The sequence below is a fragment of the Triticum urartu genome, chromosome 7, assembly GCF_003073215.2.
Source record: "Triticum urartu cultivar G1812 chromosome 7, Tu2.1, whole genome shotgun sequence".
Lineage (NCBI taxonomy): Eukaryota > Viridiplantae > Streptophyta > Magnoliopsida > Poales > Poaceae > Triticum > Triticum urartu.
In genome coordinates, this window is record NC_053028.1 from 531045681 (window position 1) to 531058359 (window position 12679).

Consider the following 12679-nt stretch of genomic DNA (forward strand, 5'->3'; position numbering starts at 1 on the left):
TTAGGCGCCAAAAGCTTTCAAACTTCCCGCTCACATCGAAATATCACGCGCCCGAAAGTTTAGCCCTGCGATATTCCTGTTTTACCCCTGCCACATGAACGGAAAAGGGCTGCTTTGGTAACTCCATTGTTTTCCCCCTCTTTGCCCCCAACATTCTTCCCCAGAGCCCCCTCCCCCCAACCATGGCAAGCCGCCGAATCTAGTCCTCCACCGCAGCGGTGGACCTCACAACCCGCCGGATCTACCTTCCGCACCTTGGAACCCCCAACTGCCAACTCACCACTTCACCGGAGCCGCTTCAGCGACTGGCTTGTCCACCGCTCCAGATCTCCTTGACCGCCATCATGGTCCACCGCACCAGATCTGCTTAACCGGCGCCCTCGTCCACCACAGCGTAGGCCCTTCACTGACTCCCTCGTCCGCCCCTTCGCTGGCCCTTCATACAAGCCCTTATCCGCCGCAACATATCCGCCTCGCCGAAAGCACTATACAACGCGCCCGCCGAAGCCTTCGTCCACTGCACCGGACCCGCTCCACGGACGCCATATTCAACTCCATCGGCCCTGCTTTACCGACGCTGCAGCCTCATCAGGTTATTTCGATTTGTACTCCTTCCGTTTTCTCTTTATCGTGCAACTGTTCACTTACCACAGATGAGCTTTCTTGTATGTCGACAGGCGCCGCAACCGTAGCACCGGAGCCACTTCAGCGACGGCGACAGCCGGCCCAAACTCAACCGCAACACGAGCACCATCGACGATCCTTAGCTATCAAGTATGACAACGATACCCATACGTCGCCGAGAATCAGGTACTATTATCCAACGGCCGGTGCCTACGTTCCCTTTCCTAGCATAAGCACTGCACCTTTGAATTTTTTCAGGGCATCATTCAGTTTTTCATGAGACGCGTTATTCTGCTTGCACCTGTAGGGCCATACTTCTGGCAGTGAACATGTCACATGTGATAAATTACATACTAGTGCACATATAGTTAATATGCTTTAGTTTTGTTCTGATGCCACCTGTTGGTTCCATTAGACTACTTAATGTTCTCTATGCTTAATTACACATCAGCAAACTAACATGTGGCTCCACTGCTTTTTGTTCGTTTTACCCTACATTTTCTGATGCTAGCTATTACATCATTGCTCCGAGCCTCTGTTCATTACTTGTTTGTGTCTTCTTGACTTCCCAAGTTGCATGACTAATTTGATGCTTCTATTAATTATGGAGCTGCCAACCCCATCAAGCAAAATATTTGTTCTTTTGGGGCCGGCACCTCAAACAAGCATAAAAATAGAGGGAAGCAGATATACTCCCTCCGATTCTATTTACTCTGCACATAACTCTTGACCCGCATACTAAGGAGGGCACTGGTTTAATTTTTCTGGACTAATTTGCCAATTAATTAGGGCAGAGGCAGATGGGGCGGGGCACAAAAGGAAACCAGCACTAGGAATCGGCAACGCGCAGACTAACACGAGAGAACTGAGAAAAAGTTATACACAAAGTAAAAAGAATCGGAGGGAGTATTGTCGTGTATGCACACACCCTTCTTTCATTAGTTTAGATGAACCATTGATGATCAATTCGGACCAGTGCATGTGATTAAAATTAATTTTACCTAAATAGATGGTGCAGAATAAACTACAACAACTAGATTTGCAACCACGGGATGCTGACGATATCTTCAAAGAACATTGCAACAGCAGCTAGGCTTCACAGCAACATATGATAAGCCAGTGTGTTTTAGTACATGTGAAATGTAATGCGAGTGGGCTGCTTTCTTGGCTTGTGCCCTTAACATTTAATCCTACCGAATTACAAATAGTTCAGTTGTTTGCTTTGTTGTATTGCTTGATTCGAATGCTTATTGGTTGTTATGCTATACCTGAGTTGGCCAATATGTCAGCAGTGCCTGCTGTACTATCGTAAAGAAATGCATGCCTATTTCATTTGAGTCCTTAACTTTTCCTCTCAACTTCATCACAAGACTGTCTTTGTAGTTTATATGAGGCCACACTGTTAAGTGCTTTCTCAGATTATTTCAACTGCTTAGATGCCTTGGCAACTTAAATATAGCAGTTGTACACTCCCTTTCAACTAGGGATGTCAACTGGGTCTGGTTTAATCCCGATTAAAGTCCACTAGTGGTATGATAGTTCAAAAGAGTTTTTGTTTTTTTGAGGAAAATGAACTAGGGAGGTAGCAAAGACTAACTAGATGGGACTGGCGGATTTCGTTTATTTGCCACTTACATCCCTAGTTTCATCTTACGATTTTAATTTCTTTTCGGCTGATGCTGCTTCGAACCATTTAAATATAGTTTGCCATGCTCAGCAATAATTCGTCCGTCATTTACCATGTAAGCTTACTGCCTGGATCATACGATAACTATCTCTTACTGATGTCCAGCAGAAACCTTTCAGGATGCCGTTCACACTAGGACACAATGTACAACCCCAAAATCTATTTGTGGAAGCAGTGCGCCATCCATGTTACCAGATGGTAGCAGTTCAGAGGCAACACCGCTGGAGAGCAGTCTGAGCACATATATTATAGTGCTTGAGGCTCTACTAGAGGCAGAAAGAGATGGTGTGGCTGCCATGAATGAGGTGATATTTATCTTGAGGCTGGAAATTATGGAATTAGCGGCACGCATTATGCAAGGAACCCAAGAATTGGAGGAAGTAAGAATGTTGCATTTGAAGACGGAGGAGGTCCTGCTGTTTCTGCTATCTGAAGCCCAAGATAATCCCGGTTCTTCTTTAGATACTAGTTGAAATTTTCATTAGATTATTGTACTTGCATTTTGTGTCATGTCTCTGAATGGATTATGTTGCAAGACCCCCTATGTTGTCCATGTGTTGTAATGATCCGAATTTTTTAGGCGAGGTAATCCTCAGAACTTGTATGATTGACATGAGGTGAACTGTTTGTCATGTGAGCATATTGTATTGGATGAAATAACTGTTTGACTCAGAGTGTATCCAACGTACTGAATTCGAAGATCACGACATTTCTAAATCATAATCATATATAAAGGTGGAATAAATCTTTGTTGTGGTTTTGAAGAAATAAATAACAAAACGTATAATTATCTGTGGATATTCGTAATCGAATACAAATTGGATTTGAATTTAGTTTGCCAGGTCCCAGGGCAAACGTGAATGCTAATTCTCCCAAGTTTTGAACGAAGCGGCTAAACACCCACTATAATTTGTGGGCTGCTCAAAGCAAGTGTTTGCGAGATGGAAATTACTGTCTACCCCTGACACTTGACATCCTTATCGACATGATTTACACTGCTGTCGATAGGGGTAGACTAGTAACTTCAATCAGACATGACACGACGGCCTCTGAGCCCATTCAGACACGGTGGGCGCCAAACGTGGGCGGCAAAACACATTTGGTTCAAGCTCGTCCGAAAGACATGTGTCTCTTCCTCCATTTGCCCATTCATACACGGTGGGCGGCAAAACAAACTCTCCTCGTCAGAAATCTATGTAGGCTTATATTTTAAATAGGGGCAGATGTGTAACTTCCATCAGATGTGACACAACCGCCCTACCTGTCATCCCCGTTCATACACCGTGGGCGCCAACCGTGGGCGGCAAAACACCCTCTCCTTGCCCGAAATCAATGTAGGCTAATATTTTAAATAGGGGCAGATGTGTAACTTCCATCAGACGTGGCACAACCGCCCTACCTGTCAGCCCCATTCATACACCATGGGCGCCAACCGTGGACGGCAAAACACCCTCTCCTCGCCCGAAATAGTTACCGACAAATATTTGGGAGATGCGAGATTACCGTCCTATCCCCAACCGACATGATGTCCGAAATTTTAAATGGGGGATAAGTTCGTAACTTTCCCCCATTTTAGAGAAGCACGTCCCAAAGTTTGAGATCCCCCTCCCCTCCATTTCCCCATTCATACACCGTCGGTGGCACGACAACCTCCGCACTGCGGCCAGCCTCCTCCGTCCGCCACCCCATCCTCCACCTTGCCGGAGCCGCTACCCCTACCCCGTCGTCCACTGCAAGAGATGGGCGTCTCTCATCCACGGCACTGGACCAGCATCCTTTCATCGCCTCCTCTCGCTTCATCGGCGCCGTCGTCCACCTTGTCGTTGCCGCTCCTACGACCGCCTCGTCCACGGCAACAGGATATATCCCCTGACCCGGCCGTCTGCCGTCTAAAGTCTTCTTCCCCGCCGCCGACAGCCATCGCACCCGCAGCACCCTCAACGTATCAGCATAGGCCTACACAGCGTCGCAAGAGAGGTGGTACTCTTCCATATGTGCTTAAGTTATTGATCTCACCCGGAAAATAGATCGTAATTTGTTTACTGTACTTTTCTTGTCCGTACCAAATCATAGTGGCTAGTTGAAAGCAAACATTGGTTGCAAAGTAGCTTTGTCCGGTTTGCACCTTCAGATCCGCCATGGCACAGACACTATACTCGTAAAGCTTATGGTTTCCCCCCTTTATATTCACTACCATCATCGTAGGTGCTTCGTGTCGTGCTAGCACTGCTCCTCAAGACCTCAACCCAAAGCTTATGTGTTGACATACGAATTTGATATGATGCTCATATCACTAAAACAGAGAACGTTTAATTGGTCACCTAATGTTCCTACATTCGTTTCGAAAAGCATGTGCGCCACCCACTGGTCCAACTAGTTCCACTTTCCTAATTTTTCTCTTGATGCTTAGGTTTTCCCCTTTTATCTACTCTACTATGATCTGCGTAGGTGCTTTCTGTCGTACTAGTATTACTCCACCCTTCAAGCTAAACAACACAACACTCAGAATTCGAAAGCTTAGTTGTTAAAATATGATTGTGATATGATACTAATATTAGTTAACCGACACATTTAATTGGTTAGCTAAAGGTCCCTGTCGGTGTCAAAACCGGCGGATCGGGTAGGGGGTCCCGAACTGTGCGTCTAGGCCGGATAGTAACAGGAGGCAAGGGACACGAAGTTTTACCCAGGTTCGGGCCCTCTTGATGGAGGTAAAACCCTACGTCCTGCTTGATTAATATTGATGATATGGGTAGTACAAGAGTAGATCTACCACGAGATCGGAGAGGCTAAACCCTAGAAGCTAGCCTATGGTATGATTGTTGTTCCATATGTTCTATCGACTAGCCTGGCCTCGGTTTATATAATGCACCAGAGGCCTAGGATAACAAGAGTCCTAGCCGAATACTCCGGTGGGGAGGAGTCCTTGTCTTGATCCCCAAGTCTTGTGGAATCTTCCTTGTATGCGGCAACTGTCCGAACTGGCCCATGAGTATACGGCCATGGGGGTCCTCGGCCCAATCTAACAGATCAGGAGATGATGTGGTGAGTACCCCCTAGTCCAGGACACCGTCAGTAGCCCCCTGAACTGGTCTTCAAGTTAGGGACACTCCTCGATTCTTCCGAACCGTTCTTCATCTTCGGTCGTCGGTCTTGAAAACTGGTTCAACAAATCTTCTCATCTTCGATCTTGAGGATCGCCGAAATGCATTCGACGAGTTTACACGTCGGGTATCCGAGGAGCCCCTTTAAGTTTCCGGCCTTTATCAATGCCTTGTTATTTTTATGCCACACCTCGAGTTTGAAGTTGTTCCTGGGCGGCAGCGTCCTCTTGCGTCCGAGCTCCAACGCCGGACTACATTTGAGGTATCTTTTGCAGCCGAGCACCAACGCCGGACCGCTTCCCAGCTCTAACGCCGGAATGTATCCGAGCTCCAACGCCGGACTATGTATCCGAGCTTCAACGCCGTACTGTATCCGAGCTCCAACGTCGGACTATGTATCCGACCTCCAACGCCGGACTGTATCCGAGCTCCAACGCCGGACTGTATCCGAGGTGTCGTAAATCACCTTGGTTCAAAGAAGTTTGAAGAAGTTTAGCCGAGCTTAATGCCGGAAATGCCCTCTATGGAGCTAGCCACTAGCACCCGAGCTTTATGCCAGACTGCTTCCGAGGTGGTGCACCACCCCGAATGTGGGCCGATTTTTGTCAATATTTTTGATTGGTGCAATTTATTCTCTGCCGAGATATATAGCCAGTAGCCCTCAAGGTGGGTATCGGTCTAAAACCCGAGATGCACATGAAGGATGACATAAGACCGCTGATCCCAGTAGCCGCTGAGACTCAGGTTGATTTGCAAAATCGGTCTGAGGATCAAGTCCTAGCTCGGCAGAATACTTCGGGACACAAAAAGCGGCGTGCTCAGTCCTCGAGACTCAGGTTGGGTGCGGCCGACCAACCTGAGGATCAAAATCTCCTCGAAAACTTTATTACACTTAAAATTTTATGCATTGGACAGGCAATGCAGTAGCCCCCGAGACACTGGTCGGGTGGCAACACCAGATCAGGGGATCGATGTGCCCCTTTAATATTTGTAAATAATAAGCCCGAAGCCCAATAGCCCCCGAGCCTTAATGCGGGCACGGGTGGCCGAATTAAGGATCGATATCCATAGTAAAATCACAAATTATGTGTAATGACTCTATGTATCCAAGTACTTTACGTCATTAATGCTCGGATCCGCATTGTACAAAACTTTGTTGACCGACCATCGGCTTCCACCTCCTCGGCCAGTAGCCGAGGAGTGTTTGTCCTACTTTATAAAGCCTTTATGAGGGCAAAGATTTACGACAAACAAGGCAAACTGGCCATACGGCTTTATAAACAAAGGTACGTAGAGAGATATGTTATATTACTGTTTAACAGAAGAAATGTCTTCCAAAGAAAATAATCCCGCTATGGGTTCATTTCTTTGGGTTAGATCATGAACTGAAAGCACAAGTGCTCCCTAGGTGGTTTTGATAATTGATGACAACATATCTCTTGTTGGACTAACACTTCTATCTAGCATATTTCAGATAAGTTCAACAATGGAGTGGCATGGACTAAAGGTTGTGGGAACCCTCAAAGTGCTAAGGACAATGGATTGGCTCAAGCTCAAAAGCTCAAGACTCTTCATTTTATATTTTAGTGATCCAAGATCACATTGAGTCCATAGGAAAAGCCAATACTATTAAGGAGGGATGAGGTGTTGCTTAATGAGCCTCTTGCTTCATGTGCTTAATGATATGCTCCAAAATCCTCAACTACTTTCCCATATCCACATATGACCTAAACCCTAAGCCAAACTCGGTCCTACCGATTTTTCCTATCCGGCGCCACCGAGTTTCACTTGTCATTAGCCACTACCAAAACCCTAGCAATTCGGTTCTACCGATAAGGTTCTAGGTCCCACCGAGATGGGGTTGCAAACTCTCTGTTACCCATTGCAATATTCTCGGTCCCACCGAGTTTGTGTAATCGGTCCCACCGAGATTGCAATGTAAACTCAGTGTTCCCCTTTTGTAACTTTTCGGTCTCACCGAGTTCCACTCGGTCCCACCGAAAGAGCAAATCGGTCCCACCGAGTTTGCCTGACCAACTCTCTGGTTAGCTAATTACCAAACTCGGTCTCACCGAGTTTGTGTAATCGGTCTCACCGAGATTACGTTATGCCCAAACCCTAACCGAATCGGTCCTACCGAGTTGCATGTCAGTCCCACCGAAATTCCTAACGGTCACTAGGTTTACATTTTCGGTCCGACCGAGTTTTATGATTCGGTCCGACCGAGATTGGAAAACTGTGTAACGGTTGGATTTTGTGTGGAGGCTATATATACCCCTCCACCTCTTTCTCATTAAGTGAGAGAGCCAACAGAACACACACATCATTCCAACTCATTCGTTCTGAGAAAGAACCACCTACTCATGTGTTGAGATCAAGACATTCCATTCCTACCATATGAATCTTGATCTCTAGCCTTCCCAAGTTTCTTTCCACTCAAATCTTCTTTCCACCAAATCCAAATCCTATGAGAGAGAGTTGAGTGTTGGGGAGACTATCATTTGAAGCACAAGAGCAAGGAGTTCATTACCTACACACCATTTGTTACTTCTTGGAGAGTGGTGTCTCCTAGATTGGCTAGGTGTCACTTGGGAGCCTCCGACAAGATTGTGGAGTGAACCAAGGAGTTTGTAAGGGCAAGGAGATCGCCTACTTCGTGAAGATCTACCGCTAGTGAGGCAAGTCCTTCGTGGGCGATGGCCATGGTGGGATAGACAAGGTTGCTACTTCGTGGACCCTTTGTGGGTGGTTGCTTCTTCGTGGACCCTTCGTGGGTGGAGCCCTCCGTGGACTCGCGCAAACGTTGCCCTTGGGTGGAGCCCTGTGTGGACTCGCGCAACCTTTACCCTTCGTGGGTTGAAGTCTCCATCAACATGGATGTAGGATAGCACCACCTATCCGAACCATGGGAAAAACATCCGTGTCTCCAATTGCGTTTGAAATCTCCAAACCCTTCCCTTTACTTTCTTGCAAGTTGCATGCTTTACATTCCGCTGCTCATATAATCTTTGCATGCTTGCTTGATATGTATTGTGGATGTTGAATTCGTGCCTAAACTCCACCTAAACCGAAAGAGATTAAAAATTGCAACTTTAGCACTAAGTGTCTAATCACCCCCCTCTAGACACATCTACTTCTAGATCCTACATGAACCCTCAGCTCGAATGTAAGAGCAAAATATCGAGGATTTAGTTTGGGAGGCCAGTTAATAGCCCCCGGTAGTGTTCGGCGACAGTCGAGGTCAAGCCATAAACATTTCGGCCATTGTTATGAATGGCCCATCATTTAACACCGTCATCGGATCGCTGACCAGTTTACGCTTATTGTGACAATCAGTTTTCGGCTTTCTCCACTGAGGTGCTTAACCATGTGAGCTGGAAGCACAATCGTAGTGGTTCTCCCTTTGCACACCTAGCCGAACAAAGCGGGACGTAGGAGGCAAGCGCAGGAGCCGGGCAACCCAACTATTGACCGAAGACACAATTCGAAACCGATGCATATATAGAAATATCTGAGAATGTTGTTGCCGAATCTCTAAAGGTGTCTGGCGTTGCACTGCGAGATTTGTGTTGAAAACACACAAGTAGTTTAAAAGTGCCACAAGCTTGGAAAACCAAAAAACATCAGTAAAAACTTGACGTCCGAACAAGATCAAGTGTTCGGTGCCAATCCGAAAATTGGCCTTAGAAAAAAGTGCTTCTGTTGTGCTTTAACATGATACATCCTATCTCAAGACTTCAAGCGGGTCAGCCTACGGCTTCAACCTCCTATCCCGAAGGCGGAGTACTTCTCGTTAGGCCAGCTTAGCAAACTAAACTCTAGCGGCTTTGAGAGAGAAATTAGGCTCCCCGGCTAGTGACCACACACTCGTGTCGAAAAAAGGAGTGATAAATAATAATAACAATAAAACTTTGCAACGACTAAGAAGAAGAACACTTATTATAAAACGGCTCAAATAAACTTAAGAGCCCCCAAGTGAATTGAGTAAAAGAATGATTCCATGTACCGAAGTACTTATATCATATCTATGTTCAACCGAACTTTAAACGCGTCTTAACCGACCGTCGGCTTCTCCCTCTTCGGTCAAGGACCGAAAAGTGTTATGTACTCCATCTGTCGAGAATATCGACGGTGTTTCCAATAACTAGGAAATCAGGCCATAAGGCTGTAACAGACAAAGCGTGCTCAGGGAACTTATGCTATATTACTGCAAAGTGTAAGAAGCATCTTCGAAGAAAATAGTACCCCCACCGATACCTTTCTTCGGTGCTCATTGTTATTATGAGACTTGTGCAATAGATTTTTTGTACTCATGAGTTCCGTTGTGTGTCGACCATCATTGAAACAATAAGAGCGCTAGCTTTCGGCTTCACCCAGTCTGAGGTCCGGCTCGGGTGACCCGATCGTGACAATCACAGAGGTGATCCCTTTACTCCCTAGCCGAACAATCGGGAACGTAGGGGTAAACACAGGAGCGAGGCAACCCAGCTTGCAAATCGCTTAAGTCAATATGGTGCATATTGTGGCGTAATACACGAACAAGAAACGAAGCCGTACAAGTATAATCATATGCAAGAGGAAAAGCTTCATAAAGGAAGCCCCCAAGTAAACGGGGTATTTGAATTTATGCGTCACAAACAGAGTTTGGACAAGGAAATTTTTTACAAGCAACTTTTTTCCAAAAAAGTATAATTCTTGGTCGAACCGAACACAAGTTAGAAATTAAAGCTTTGAGCATGAAAGCGACTTAGCTGGTTAATGTGTTCGGTATTGATGATGCGGTCCGAGCTTGATGCGGGGCAAGGTTCCATCCCCCAAGCCGGTCCCGAGGTGGCGGAGCGGAGAGCTCGACACGCCAAAGTGGTGACATAGCACGGTCAATGCAGACCGGCAGAGTGACGCCGAAGTCCCTGGATCATTTTCCTATGCACAAACAATAGTGCAAACCAGAGATAATAGTAATAATGATAATTAAAAAAATCGTTGCATAATAAAAAATTTATGCAAAGTGAGTAATAAAAGAAATATGGTCTGGCGCCGAAGTTAATGTCGATGTAGGGCGTCGGCGTGATGCGGTAAAGGCGTGGCAAAGCCTGAATTCACAGGTCGGTCCGAGTTCCGGATGCGGCATTCGCCAGACTATGTACGGAGACTGACTGAACCACCATGCGACCGTCGTTAATGCGGCCACCATTTGATAGACCTATGTACATATGATGGACAAGCCAGAGTAATACTTCCTTGGGAAAAATGAACCCAAACAAGCAAAAATACTGGGATTAATAGCACCTGGTTTATTTGTTGTAGCAATTCGAAGGAAGGTGATTCCCAAAATTGGGACTCGATCCGCACACCCATTGCCTGATGGGCGATAAAACAACGGCATGGCAATGCTGGCAAAGGTGGCTCGCCGAGGCAAAGCCCTTGGTCCAACTAACGTGACGGAGCTGGTCAGCTAGTGACGCCGAAGTGTCCGGAGTAGGTTGATGAAGAGAAGGCGAAGCCCCCGGTCCAGCCGAGATGTCGAAGCCTCGATGTCAACCGATGAGTCGAAGTAGGTCGGCGTGATGGACACCATCTTGAAGAAGCAATAGTGGGGCCCTCCCAATGCAGGTCGTCACGTGGTCGATGCCGGCTTGATGAAGCGACCGTGCGGCGATGCCGGTATTCCCGCTCCGTGTAATCCGTGGGGTAGCGATGTTGATGATGATTTATTCTTCGTGATGCCAGAATCTTGTTCGGCTTGCCGAGATGATGATCCGAAGAAGTTGAGCTTGGCTCAACAAAGTGACGACGTGTCTCGCGCAGGTCGGCAGCCGTGGAACAATATTGCCGAACTGGTTTGACACCGGCATGATGTTGAAGATCATGTTCAAAAGATTTTAAAGTTAGTGGGATGTGTTCGGAAACAAAACACAATATCCCATAAAAAAACTTCCTTCAAAAGGGATGTCTGAAATCCCGTTCATAAAAAAGACGAACTCAGGTCGGATTTGTTTTCGCGCAGAAAATAGATCTGAAAAGTGATGCACTAATTGGAAGGTTCTCGGAGTTTGGCCGGTCGGATCGAGCTGAAATTTTGTGAGGTGGTAGATATAGGAATTCTGCAGCCGATCAACGGTTGGATCTTCCAAAGGACGTCCGAGCTAGAAGCTGGACACCACGCCCTAAACTCATACAGATTCCTGTCCAGATTTGACAGGGCTCCGGTATATCGTGGATTGCCAAATATTCCTCCATCGGAACTCGACGAAATTTTTCAGGGTTATTTTAGACTCAATTCCGCACATTTCCACCAAAGCGATCGTTAAAAAACACTTGAGGAGGCGGTGGCGGCGGACACAAGTTTGCTGTTCGGAAAAACAGCACAGTCGCCCGAGGGCAATGTTGACGTTGAGCCCCCGGGCTCCATGGATGATTCCTCCATGATCTTGATAGAGATCGGAGTTGATGTTGATGAAGGTCCTCGTCCGAACATGACGATCGGAGATGGAGCACGGTCCTCGGTCGAGCCAAGGTGACTAGTCGAGCCGGCGACGAAGATGCCGGCATCGCAGTTGACCTGCAGACGAGCCATCGATCCTTTTGCCAATCACACAGCGGAACTCTCAATGAAAGCAACAATGTCGGTGTAAAAACCGGCGGATCTCGGGTAGGGGGTCCCGAACTGTGCGTCTAGGCCAGATGGTAACAGGAGGCAAGGGACACGAAGTTTTACCCAGGTTCGGGCCCTCTTGATGGAGGTAAAACCCTACGTCCTGCTTGATTAATATTGATGATATGGGTAGTACAAGAGTAGATCTACCACGAGATCGGAGAGGCTAAACCCTAGAAGCTAGCCTATGGTATGATTGTTGTTCTATATGTTCTATCGACTAGCCTGGCCTCGGTTTATATAATGCACCAGAGGCCTAGGATAACAAGAGTCCTAGTCGAATACGCCGGTGGGGAGGAATCCTTGTCTTGATCCCCAAGTCTTGTGGAATCTTCCTTGTATGCGGCAACTGTCCGAACTGTCCCATGAGTATACGGCCATGGGGGTCCTCGGCCCAATCTAACAGATCAGGAGATGATGTGGTGAGTACCCCCTAGTCCAGGACACCGTCAGTCCCACTTGAGTTTCCAAATGCATGTCGCGACATATAGAGAGACAACATAATTGCATTTCTTTGTCACTTGTTGACCGTACTTTCTTGTCCATACCAAATCTTAGTTGTTATTTCAAAGCAAACATCGGTTGCTAACTACCCTTTGCGCGGTTTGT